Source organism: Schistocerca cancellata, chromosome 4, assembly GCF_023864275.1.
Source record: "Schistocerca cancellata isolate TAMUIC-IGC-003103 chromosome 4, iqSchCanc2.1, whole genome shotgun sequence".
In the NCBI taxonomy this organism is placed as follows: Eukaryota; Metazoa; Arthropoda; class Insecta; order Orthoptera; family Acrididae; genus Schistocerca; species Schistocerca cancellata.
In genome coordinates this window covers 115,158,473-115,172,166 of record NC_064629.1, presented here as the reverse complement: position 1 = coordinate 115,172,166, position 13,694 = coordinate 115,158,473, and the positions used below count along the sequence as shown (strand labels likewise).

General features: G+C 44.4%; 1 protein-coding gene across 4 annotated transcripts in view; it reads left to right on the top strand.

Moving 5' to 3' along the window:
* Nucleotides 1-13,694, top strand: part of LOC126183887 (neurogenic locus protein delta) — a 1,431,801-nt gene that overhangs the window by 1,176,486 nt on the left and 241,621 nt on the right. The gene's annotated exons all lie outside the window — the stretch shown is intronic.

Below are 13,694 nucleotides of genomic sequence, written 5' to 3'. Positions count from 1 at the left end.
AAGAGGCTGAGAAATCAGTGCTTATTGAGCTGTCGGTGTTCATGTAGGTAAGAAAAGGGGTTCGCTGCATTTTTAAATAACTAGTTTCAACTACTTTTCAAGGTCATTCAACCACATTTCCTAGATAAATCGGGGGATGGATGTCACCTAGTATATTTATTATGCTGATACAAAACACTCACCCTGCCAGCAGTCTGGAGAAGGAAAATTGGTGTGAAAAAGGAATCAGCCTGTTCTGGGTTGATTTCGTCTAACTTATTTATTTATTACGCTTATGCAAAACAAATACCCTGACGTGCTTGGAGTCACAATATACAGTTTACAGACCTGGAAACCACTCGTAAATAATGCACTATGCTGATGTGCAGAGACACAAAGAACCCATAAATTACTCAAATAATCCAGTACACACCATGCAGACGTGCAAACTACTCACAGATCACCGAAATAATGCATTTAAACATGCTCACAGCGCTTAAACACCCGAAAATAATTCAGTCCACAAACACTCAGTGCAAGTAAAAAGTGCAACTTATCAGCCACTTGAACCTTTATTCTACTAGATGGAAGGCGTAAGTCCACCCTCTAAGACATGGAAACTGTCCACATGCGGTAAAGGAAGGTTAAGGTAGTGCACTTTATTTATTTTGCTCGGGAAACTGCCTCAATTATCTCTCCTAATTACTTAATTAATCACAAAGATCGGTCCTAATTTCACAACTATGTATATGCATAGCGCTGCACAAGAATGGCTTAAAATCGCAGAAACTAACTATACCATACTATTGACCTTACCATGCTTGTAAAAAAAATTTTCCAATACCACTCCGAACTGACGCAAATATCCATCCTAATTCCGTAAACAATCATAAAGATTGGTCCTAATCACACAACTACATGCATAGCATTGCACAAGGATGGCTTAAAATCGCAAAAAATAACTATAACTTACAACTCGTGTTATCCTGCTGGGGGAAAAAAAACTCGCAATACCACACCAAACGTACACAAATATCTATCCTAATTACGTAATTATGCACTAAGATCCGCCATCTTGAATGGCGTCAATCGCGTCATCAGCTGACGTCACGTGATGTCACATACTTGCATCACGGCCGCCACGGCCGCCATCTTGTGTAACGGTTCTTTGGGGTAGAAACCGCCCTTGGGGTGACATTCGGCCGGGCTTACGTTTGGAGAACGCCAAAAGAAGCCTACAGTCCTGATTGCTTGATTTCAACGGTTAAGCATGGAGGTGTAAGTGTGATGGAGTCGGCAGCCATATCATGGTATTCTGCTGGTCCCATCATTTCTCTCAAAGGACATGTTACAGCCAACGACTACGTGAACATCTTAGGCAATCAGGTGCACCCCGTGATTCAAATGTTGCTCCCCAGAAATGACACCGTATTTCAGGACGATAATGAACTCCGCCAAAACATTACAATCGTGGTATGAGGAGCATGCAACTAAACTGCAGCATCTTCCCTGGGCAGCACAGTCCCCGGACTTGAACATTATCGGGCCCTTGTGGGCGATATTGGAGCGCAGACTCCGGAGCGGACTTCCGCCTCCCTCGTCTGTACAGGAGTTAGAAGAGGTTCTCATCGAAGAGTGGCACAAACATTCCACTGGAGACTATACAATGATTATATGCCACTATTCCAAGGAGAATCGCAGCTGTATTAGGGGCAAATGGGGATCCAACCCCCTTTTTAATAAACTATTCCCCAGTAAGTACAGGTGTTCACATTATTTTGCCTATCCCCTGTATATGTGTCCAATATATCTTACTGTGGTATCGTATATCGACAGCGGTCGTGGGGGATCCGGCAGACCCAATGGAGCACGCCCGCTGCGCCATGGCTCCAGCGGCTCTGGACTACGAGCGCCCTCTGCTGCCGCAATATACACTCCTGGAAATTGAAATAAGAACACCGTGAATTCATTGTCCCAGGAAGGGTAAACTTTATTGACACATTCCTGGGGTCAGATACATCACATGATCACACTGACAGAACCACAGGCGCATAGACACAGGCAACAGAGCATGCACAATGTCGGCACTAGTACAGTGTATATCCACCTTACGCAGCAATGCACGCTGCTATTCTCCCATGGAGACGATCGTAGAGATGCTGGATGTAGTCCTGTGGAACGGCTTGCCATGCCATTTCCACCTGGCGCCTCAGTTGGACCAGCGTTCGTGCTGGACGTGCAGACCGCGTGAGACGACGCTTCATCCAGTCCCAAACATGCTCAATGGGGGACAGATCCGGAGATCTTGCTGGCCAGGGTAGTTGACTTACACCTTCTAGAGCACGTTGGGTGGCACGGGATACATGCGGACGTGCATTGTCCTGTTGGAACAGCAAGTTCCCTTGCCGGTCTAGGAATGGTAGAACGATGGGTTCGATGACGGTTTGGATGTACCGTGCACTATTCAGTGTCCCCTCGACGATCACCAGTGGTGTACGGCCAGTGTAGGAGATCGCTCCCCACACCATGATGCCGGGTGTTGGCCCTGTGTGCCTCGGTCGTATGCAGTCCTGATTGTGGCGCTCACCTGCACGGCGCCAAACACGCATACGACCATCATTGGCACCAAGGCAGAAGCGACTCTCATCGCTGAAGACGACACGTCTCCATTCGTCCCTCCATTCACGCCTGTCGCGACACCACTGGAGGCGGGCTGCACGATGTTGGGGCGTGAGCGGAAGACGGCCTAACGGTGTGCGGGACCGTAGCCCAGCTTCATGGAGACGGTTGCGAATGGTCCTCGCCGATACCCCAGGAGCAACAGTGTCCCTAATTTGCTGGGAAGTGGCAGTGCGGTCCCCTACGGCACTGCGTAGGATCCTACGGTCTTGGCGTGCATCCGTGCGTCGCTGCGGTCCGGCCCCAGGTCGACGGGCACGTGCACCTTCCGCCGACCACTGGCGACAACATCGATGTACTGTGGAGACCTCACGCCCCACGTGTTGAGCAATTCGGCGGTACGTCCACCCGGCCTCCCGCATGCCCACTATACGCCCTCGCTCAAAGTCCGTCAACTGCACATACGGTTCACGTCCACGCTGTCGCGGCATGCTACCAGTGTTAAAGACTGCGATGGAGCTCCGTATGCCCCGGCAAACTGGCTGACACTGACGGCGGCGGTGCACAAATGCTGCGCAGCTAGCGCCATTCGACGGCCAACACCGCGGTTCCTGGTGCGTCCGCTGTGCCGTGCGTGTGATCATTGCTTGTACAGCCCTCTCGCAGTGTCCGGAGCAAGTATGGTGGGTCTGACACACCGGTGTCAATGTGTTCTTTTTTCCATTTCCAGGAGTGTAGTACAGCTGGCCGCAACCACACAGTCCCACTCGCACTTGGAGCCTCTTCGTTGCGTGACACTACTCAGACGCCGCCTGGTCGCAACTTCGACACCATCGTTCTTGCTTTAGTTCAGAGAACCTGATCCTTGTTGCTATTATATTAGCTGAACTCTGTTTGTTGCTGCACAATTTGTAATGAGTCTTCATATGCCTGGATAAATACAGGTTAAGTAAATCTTTTGTTTGTCTTGTTAAATTGTTCGTTAATGATTTCTGCTCCTGCCCAGCTTTCCTACGACGACAGTTGTCTCACCACTCTATAGCTCACCTCTCCTTACCGTTGTGTACGAAGTCTTACACAACAGATACATAGTTCAACATCTGTTCCTAAGCCCCTGGTCTGTTTCAACTAAACATGGTGCATATGTTATTATCTGGAAAGATATACCGTGGCATTAAAATGATTGAAGTACATAAACACCCAGACAACGCTTTCTTAGCTAGTAGGCTAATAATATGACGCCGTGCCGAAAAGTAATGTCTCCAATTACTTTATTCTGTTCTCAGTATCGGTCCATGTATTACATGTCATGCATGTTGCTTGGTCGACTTACCTGTTTCGCTGACGTACGTGGCAACCCTCTGTCATGGGAGAGCTCCGAATTGTAGCGTGTAACACGGCGGTAATAAAACTGTGTCAGTGTGTTAGAAACGGCGTGCTGTAATCAAGTTTCGAACCATTCACACGTCAAACACCCTCCCCTTCAGCATAAAAACGCCGGAACGCACACGAGCTCTACAACTTATGCAACAATCCGACGCCATGGGTTAACTGTCGTCGATCATCCTCCTCACAATCCCTAATTGGCTCCATCCGATTTTTATCTGTTTCCAAAGTTAAAGAACACCTTCGAGGACTTCACTTTGATTGTGATTAAGTGGTGCCAGCGGAGGAGATGTTGCAGCTCCACCAACAAAGTCGAACATTTTACCATGACGATACGAACAAACTGGTTCAAAATGGTTCAAATGGCTCTGAGCACTATGGGACTCAACATCTCAAGGCATCAGTCCCCTAGACTTAGAACTACTTAAACCTAAGGACATCACACACATCCATGCCCGAGGCGGGATTCGAACCTGCGACCGTAGCAGCAGCGCGGTTCCGGACTGGAGCGCCTAGAACCGCTCGGCCACCGGGGCCGGCAACAAACTGGTCTCCTGGGAAATGTGTTCGTAGCTAAGGTGACTATGTTGGGAAATGAATATGTATACATGAAATATAAAGATGTATAATAATAATATGGATCCTTTTTTAAAAATCTTTAAGAGGTTTTCACATAAAATTTTTGGGGTCATTCCTTTTACGCACGCACTCGTAAAAGACAATGATGAGGAAGTCTGGATTAATCTTATTCCTTTTGAGATAGATGGACATTTTTCAAGCACAACGAATCCATAAAAATTGTATAAGTACAGTAGTAAATCTGATTCGTGTTCAATAAGAAAAAGAATAAGCCCGTGACTTCAACTCAAAAGAAGTTATAACCTTCAATAAATATTAAGCCCAGAATATTCTCATTAATAATGCAAAATATCAATGACGTTTTGGCGTTAGTGATTCACAAGTGAACAGCAACGCAGTGCAGTGCCCTACACTGGTAACACCACACCTGCGATCCATAGAAGCGTTAATACAACAGGCTCCATTTGCTTAGGCAATATTTTCACAACTTTTTCCGTTTCCTAGGAGTTTAACCATGCGATGCGTTAAAGTTTCTGCGCGATTTTTCATTGATAAAAAAAACGCAAAACATGGATCTGTAGCAATACTTGCTTTAGTGGTGGGGCAGCCGCCACAGCGGCAAGCTGTCAGCAGCTTAACCTGAGGTATAATACAGCGTTATTAAAGCCGGGGACGGCGTTTGTTAGGCTGTAGTTATAATAGCCGTTACCGACGCCTCACAGGAGCACGCCCTGAATATATTATTGATGGTTATTGCCCTAAGACTTCAATCAACTATGGAGCAGTTCCATCACCTTTAAGGTGCCCTAGATGTTTCAATAATCTTGTACGTCACTTGCATACACATTCTGGCTTCTGGCCGTCGTAATAGTCGCAGATGTTTTGTAATACTAGGGTGTTACGGCAGACTGAACACTTTAAAAAAGTACTAGAAACGAACGTCCCCGTACTGTTCCAGCTGTTATTAACAACGTGAGTTTGTCATCCGGTTTATTAGATCCAGAAGAAGATATGCCAGTCTCAGTGGTGTTTACAGGTTGGTCTACACTTTAAGCCTCAATTTTACAATTTGGGAACTAGTGTCTCAGCATAAATTCAACACGTTACACGTATAAATGATGAATGATGACCATTTCCTACATTTGTTAACAGCGTATCAGACTTAACGTTATGGCAATTCGTGTTTCCTGATCTATATGTTGACCGCATGTTGTTCAAATGGCTCTGAGCACTATGGGACTTAACTTCTGAGCGCCTAGAACCGCATGTTGTTCCAAGATGATTATCGTCATATTTTTCACGAACTTCATTGCCAACGAAACGACAAGTAAAATTTTTGTTCTGTTTTGAAAAATAGTTTCTGTACCGTATCTACATATTGCAAGAATCTAAGGAAACCAACAAAATTCTCTAAACAAACACTAATCGGGCTACATACAGCACTGACGTATTTTACAATCATGATACATAAGCAATTAATGAGATGTTGAATTTACTGTTTCCACCTCCAGACACGCCTTCCATCTACGATTTCTTGTTCAAAGAATCCGTATTTATGTTTTGAACCCTCTGCCTTCCGTCTTCAGCGTTTATTTCAGCCTGATACTCTGTTCAGCTCCATTTACATTAGCACTCTGGGTTCGCGTTAGGCAGAATGGCAATACAATTCCGTTACCAGCCACTCATATTTTTGTTTTTCACGTTTTCCCTAATTAACGTAAGGTAAATTCTGGGGTAGGTTTAATTCTTTCTGTGAGTCCTGTAATATTCTCAGACTCTCATAACATCACCGGCTACGGGACATTAAACACTAATCGCCTTTCTTTCGTTTTTTTTATTTATCACACTCTTACAATGGCTTCAAGTATGGCTAACGGATCCACGTATGACGTATCCAACTTGAATGATAGTGATGGCAACACGTTTCATCCATAGAACTCGACCAATAAAAAGAGGAGATCCAAAGGTATAAGATGAGTCATTGCCAGAACATGTATCCGCTTCGTGGTATAAATCACAAAACTCTCCACAATGTATCGTGGGGTTAGGGCATGCGACGCTGTTGGTGATGTTCCGTATGTCTTATGGGGATGATAAGCTCAGTGGCATAATTATTTTCACTCGGGAAAAAATTAAAAAAATTAAAAAATGAAGGTCGTCTCACACTTCACCTGAAAAGGTCAACATGTGGTGTTTGCAAGTAAGTCTTTTCTTTTTTGTGGAGAATCTTTATTTTACCACATCGTACCAGTTGGAGCGCGCAAGAGGTGCAGGCGTTTTGCAGTGAACATTATCCTCGATCGCCCTCCAATTGTAGTACGCGAATGCGAATAGCATCGGTTGTATTGCATGCTCCGGCATTGCGTAACAGACATGTATAGCGGCGTGATGGATAATTTCTTCAACTATTTATTTTTTGCGGTAAAACGAGTCTATATACTTTGGTGTGAAGGTTATCACTTCTGAGGTCAATCGACGGAAGCATACTCTGCGGTTGGTGAGAACGAAAGGAACATTGGCTCATGCTAGGTCCATCTGCCATCTTAATTTTGTGCCTTCGCGTTAAATATACTCTTATGAACAAAAACATTACGGTCACTGCCCAACGCGAGATAGAATGCTACCTGTTGAAACGCAGCATGGCTTATGTCAGCGGTGGAGGATATACTACAAGCTCTACATCATCCACAATGAACCAAAGCGCCCTGTGTCATCATTTAAGGGGTAGACTAATATTTTAGTACTTATACGTACATTGTACTAACTCACATCGTTATTATACCTTCGTTATAGGTGTTGGTAAAGTTTTAAAGTAATATTGACCCTTATGTGTGCGTAGATTTGGTATAGGAAACCTGCAAGAAATAGGAAACTTGCAGAAATTTCAAATTTGGTACGTTCATATAGCCCGTGTTTTAAATAAAAAAGAAAATTCAAAACTGACACTTTTTTGTCCAGAATCTCTTTATTATGCCTGGTATGAATAACATACCAAATTCCCACTCTGTTAATAGCGCGTCGCAGAGGAGGGTGAGGGCTGTAACTGCAAGTATCTCTGTTTTTTCTTATCTGCCATCGCTACAGTTCATTGTTGATTATCTTGCAAACGAAAATATATTACCATATATACATTACATATTTCATACTTTATACAGTGTTATTTATTAATACGTTCATTTTGTAACCTTGAATTCGCTAAACGTGAGTTACACTGTGTGATCAAAAGTATACAGACATCTGGCTGAAAATGACTTACAAGTTCGTAGCGCCCTCCATCGGTAATGCTGGAATTCAGTACGGTGTTGGCCCACCCTTAGCCTTGATGACAGCTTCCACTCTCGCAGGCATACGTTCAATCAGTTGCTGGAAGGTTTCTTGCGGAATGGCAGCCCATTCTTCACGGACTGCTGCACTAAGAAGAGGTATCGATGTCGGTCGGTGAGGCCTGGTACGAAGTCGGCGTTCAAAACATCCCAAAGGCGTTCTGTACGATTCAGGTCAGGACTCTGTGCAGGCCAGTCCTTTACAGATATGGTATTGTCGTGTAACCACACCGCCACAGGCCGTGCGTTATGAACAGGTGCTCGATCGTGTTGAAAGATGCAATCGCCATCCCCGAATTGCTCTTCAACAGTGGGAAGCAAGAAGGTGCTTCAAACATCAATGTAGGCCTGCGCTGTGATAATGCCACACAAAACATCAAGGGGTGCAAGCCCCTTCCATGACAGACGCGACCACACCATAACACTACCGCCTCCGAATTTTACTGTTGGCACTACACATGCTGGCAGATGAGGCTCACCGGGCATTCGCCATACCCACACCCTGCCATCGGATCCCCACATTGTGTACCGTGATTCGCCACTCCAAACAACTTTTTTACACTGTTCAGTCGCCCAATCTTTACTCTCCTTACACCAAGCGAGGCGTCGTTTGGCACTTACCGGCGTGATGTGTGGCTTATGAGCAGCGGCTCGGCCACGAAATCCAAGTTTTCTCACCTCCTACCTAACTGTCATAGTACTTGCAGTGGATCCTGATGCAGTTTGGAATTCCTGTGTGATGGTCTGGATAGATGTCTGCCTATTACACACTACGACCCTCTTCAACTGTCGGCGGTCTCTGTCAGTGAAGAGACGAGGTCGGCCTGTACGCTTCTGTGCTGTACGTGTTCCTTCACGTTTCCACTTCACTATCACATCGAAAACAGTGGACCTAGGGATGTTTAGGAATGTAGAAATCTCGCGTACAGACGTATGACACAAGTGATACCGAATCAAATGTGCAAATGTGTGTGAAATCTTATGGGACTTAACTGCTAAGGCGATCAGTCCCTAAGCTTACACACTACTTAACCTAAATTGTCCTAAGGACAAACACACACACCCATGCCCGAGGGAGGACTCGAACCTCCGCCGGGACCAGCCGGACACCGAATCACCTGACCACATTCGAAGTCCGGTGAGTTCCAGAGAGTGCCCCATTCTGCTCTCTCACGATGTCTAATGACTACTGAGGTCGCTAATATGGAGTTCCTGGCAGTACGTGGCAGCACAATGCACCTAATATGACAAACGTATATTTCTGGGGGGTGTCCGTTTACTTTGATCACATCGTGTAACTGTGACGGTTCAGCAAGTATTTCATACCAAATACCAGGTAAAGTCTCCAACAGATGAAACAATTTCTGGGTAGTAAACACTGAGACTTGCTTCTTACGTGGTGCGAAGAAAATAGGTCGACCGAGAGAGTCGGGGAGAAGCTAGAGCGTAAACAGCGATCATCCGTCAGCAGCACAAAGAAATCGACAGACAGCATGGGCGAGCAAAGAAATACAGATGCCCATTCTCTGCAAACGTCTGCGTGTAAAATCGTACCGCCTGCATCTGTTACACTTGCTGACTGCTCGGGTCTGTAACCTTCGTTTTGCGTTTTTTACTTTGCAGTGACATGCAGCGGCTACTAGAGAAAGACTTTTCTTCACAGAATTTGTTTTTAAGTGACGAAGCCACGTTTCATGTGTCTGGAAAGGTGTATCGTGCAAACGTACCTATTTGTGGCACAGAACATCCACGCGAAATTGTGAACCATTCGTGAATTACCTTAAATTAACGTTTTTTAAATGTAATGTCCTTTCCAAAGGTTTATAGACAATTTTTGTTTACAGAGAAAACTGTAACTGATTTTGTGTACCTGGACATGCTCCAGCAATGGCTTATGCTGTAATTATAGAAAGACAGTGAGGACATCATTTTGAAACAAGATGGAGCTCGAAATAAATTCGGTGAATGTGAATATCTTATTATCAGCTGTGCTAGGCATAGATATCCCACGTATCAGTAACATATGAGAATTTTGGTATAAATTTTCAAATTCAAATAACTTATAGGAATGTAGCCGATACTTCGGCAGTAGCCCACCCTGCCATTTTCAAGGCAAAACTGCAGCATGTGAGCGCTGTACAAGCGAATTTAAAACCTCGATTTCCATAGAAACTTGGCTACCTTGTTAAGCAACGTAGTAGGTCGGTGTGAGCACCACATTAAGAACCGGATTTCTTAAGACGATTAGAGGGAATGCGATTGATTCAGATAATCTAGTAAGTTTTGATGTGGTTTTTCTATATCCACTCGTGGTCATTTGTCTGATTCGTTGCGGTTGATTGAGATTAAGTTTGGGGCTGATTGAACGAACCTATTTCGACGTGTATAAACTTCCATTTAATTTTTATTCACTGACTAGTATTACGATCAGACAGATGGAATTGCGATGGGAATCTTGTTGTCACCTATTATCGCCAATTCGTTTATGTAACATTTAGAGGAACGGGCCTTGAAGTCGGTGGCCTTGAAACCTGCCTTGTTTTTTTCAGATATGTAGACGAAACTTCTGTTGTTTGACCTCATGGCAGTGAGAATTTGAACGACTTTTTAGTACATCTGAATTCAATCCACCCGAATATTTGCTTCACGATGGAGGTGGAAAAGGATGGCTATCTTCCCTTCCTCGATGCGGTGGTCAGGAGGAAGGTGGATGAACGTTGGGACAGGCCTCTTATAAGAAGCCTGCTCACACTGAATTGCATCTGCAGGCTGACAGTTGTCACTGTCCGGCTCAACGTGAAGGAGTACTTCGTACCTTGGTTAACAGGACCCATGTCATCTCGGGCTCTGAGAGTTTGTCAGCTGAGTTAGCCTATGTCGAAGTCACCTTTCGTCGGAATGGTATAGTGAAAGACACATTACACGTGCGTTGAGCTATACACCAATTGCGTACCGGGTGAGTGATAATAATACTGAGGCGCCACCAAAGTCAACGACCTTTTTGTCTTACGCAGGGAGCATTTCGAAAAGGATTGGTCGTATTTTGAAGACATATGATGTGAAGTGCAGTTTTCGACCACCATCTAAGAGACGTGCCCTTAGCGCTAGGATTTCACCCGGAACAAGTCCCGCCCATTCACCCCCCCCCCCCCTCCACGCCTCTCCATAGTGTAAGGCCCTCCCCTAAACAGCCGCCAGTTCCCAGTTTCGCAAACTGGAAGCTACAACAAAGTTGTTATCGTCACAGTCCAACACACGTTACACTGTGATGAAATTCAGTAATGATAAGAGTGATGTTATTTAATTAACTAATTCACTTATTAATAATACGTTTATTTGAGGGTAACAGCAGAGCAAACATACAATGCGAAAACAATGGTCTTGAATCTGTTATGTAGATAGTAAAGCCACAGATGCAGTCGACTAACTCTGTTGTCTAAAATCAACGTTATATAGAAATAAGTGAAAGTCGTTTTGTTTATGTAGGCCCTCATAGTAACTCACGAAAATTAAAGAATGTAAGAATGCCATAAAGTAGAAATGTCTAATGAAGGCAGTACGATATTTCCTTATATAACATATTTCGTTGGTATTTGCATGGGTAATGGGTGAATTTTAACTTGTAAATTATTCCAGTGCCATACCTGCGCATTATAAACGAGGTTACAAAGAATTGTGGCTGTTTCTGTGTGATTAATGTACTATATGCTGTTGCAAACGTCTCAGGGAAATAATCTGTCGTTATTCTTTGTCCTGTCTATTTTTAACCAAAAGATTCATTAATTTTGTAAATTTCATTCAAACCATTTTAAAAAAATAATAATGATGATGTGTATGTTTGTCACAGAACAGTTATGGACGAAATAAATGCTTCCCCCCCTAAAACTTTTCAGCAAAACTATTCAGTGAATAACACGCGAAAACAGCGTGGATCGATCTAGCAGGAACAAAGTAATTTTGATGCCCTCTGGAATTATAGTGAACACTGACGCCTGTTTCGCGTATACTGTCTGAGTTCTGAAACTCAGAGTGTCAAGTATACCGTGGTTCATATTTCTCCGAGCAAATTATTATTTGAGGGTAGGTTTATCCTGTTTTAGCTTTGGGTGCTTTTTCTCACACAGAAGATTCCTTCTAAGAGCATCTTCCCTTTACGTTCCGTAAAGGACGATCATTGCTTGCGTGAAGCGGTGTCTACCGTATTCCTTGCAGCTGTGGCATGTCATATATTGATCAGACTATCAGGAGGATCGGTGTACTGAGCGTAAGCGAAACATACGCTTACAACAGACGAGCAAATCTTCCAGTGCAGAACACTGTCTCGACACCGGTCATGCTATGGAATATAACAATTCTGGCATGCACTTCCAGCTGTTGGGACAGTGTTATTGAGGAAGCTCCTGAAATTAAATTAGCAAGTCACCTTTAAATAGAGATGGTGTTTTTTTTTTTTTTTTTTTTAATTCTGCATGGAATCCTGCTCTCTCACCTGTCAAAACAAAGAGGGACAGAGTTTATACTACCTCACCCGTTGATTATTAATTTCACGATCCATAATTTCTGACATCTGTCACCGTTAGTTAGTCATGGAGCTAGTGTTTACAGTGTGTAGGTTTGCCTTGAAAATGGCAGGGTGTGCTCCTGCCGAAACATCGGCGGTTGTCGACGACGTCACCTGGCTGCATTCCCAAAAGTTATTTGAACATTGTATATGCCGGGAGAAACTAAGGTCTCAAATTTTCGTACGTCACTAATAGGTAGCGTGTTCAAAATGGTTCAAATGGCTCTGAGCACTATACGACTTAATTTCTGAGATCATCAGTCGCCTAGAACTTATAACTAATTAAACCTAACTAACCTAAGGACATCACACACATCCATACCCGAGGCAGGATTCGAACTTGCGACCGTAGCGGTCGCTCGGCTCCAGACTGTAGCGCCTAGAACCGCACGGCCAGGTAGCGTGTCTCTACCTAAAACAGATTATGTGAAGATATTTGCATTTAGCGAATTTATTTCGAATTAATTTCGGACGGCTGTCATTAATTCCTGTTTATCCAGACATGCAAGTAAAGACGGAGCTCCTCCACACTTCATTGATTACGTGAATGCCGAACTGACTCAGCTTTGGACTGGACGTGCTTCCTATCACGCTTTTCCTCTTCTTCTGTTGCCCACACGGCCACCTGACGTAACTCCATAAGAATGATCTACACTGCAACGTTCAGTGCAGAAAAATAGCTCTAATGTTCTTTCATTTACGACATTTCCAAAAAATGGTTCAAATGGCTCTGAGCACTATGGGACTTGACTTCTAAGGTCGTCAGTCCCCTAGAACTTACACCTAACTAACTTAAGGACATCACACATATCCATGCCCGAGGCAGGATTCGAACCTGCGACCGTAGCGGTCGCGTGTTTCCAGACTGTAGCGTCTAGAACCGCTCGGCCACTCCGGCCGGCCACGACGTTTCCCTTCTGGTTCTTAACAGATATCACGAATGAAAACTCAATGTATCACACTTTATCCAATTTAGAAAACCAATTTTCAGCGTGGGAGTGATCTACATTGCAATCTACAGTGCAGCTAAATAGTCCCAGTACGCTTTTAATTGCGATACTTACGTGGATATGATTGAGCTAATGAAAAATTGGAGTGATATGCAATGTTCTGGCAATGTGAAGTGCGTGCCCTGAAGCGGGCTTTGTTTGTCGCTCAGCGGCAGATGGCTGTTGGAGGTGAGGTTACGTAAGGCGCTGGTGCAGGACCTTGACACACATGAGGGCGCTGGAAGGCCTTCCGGGTGG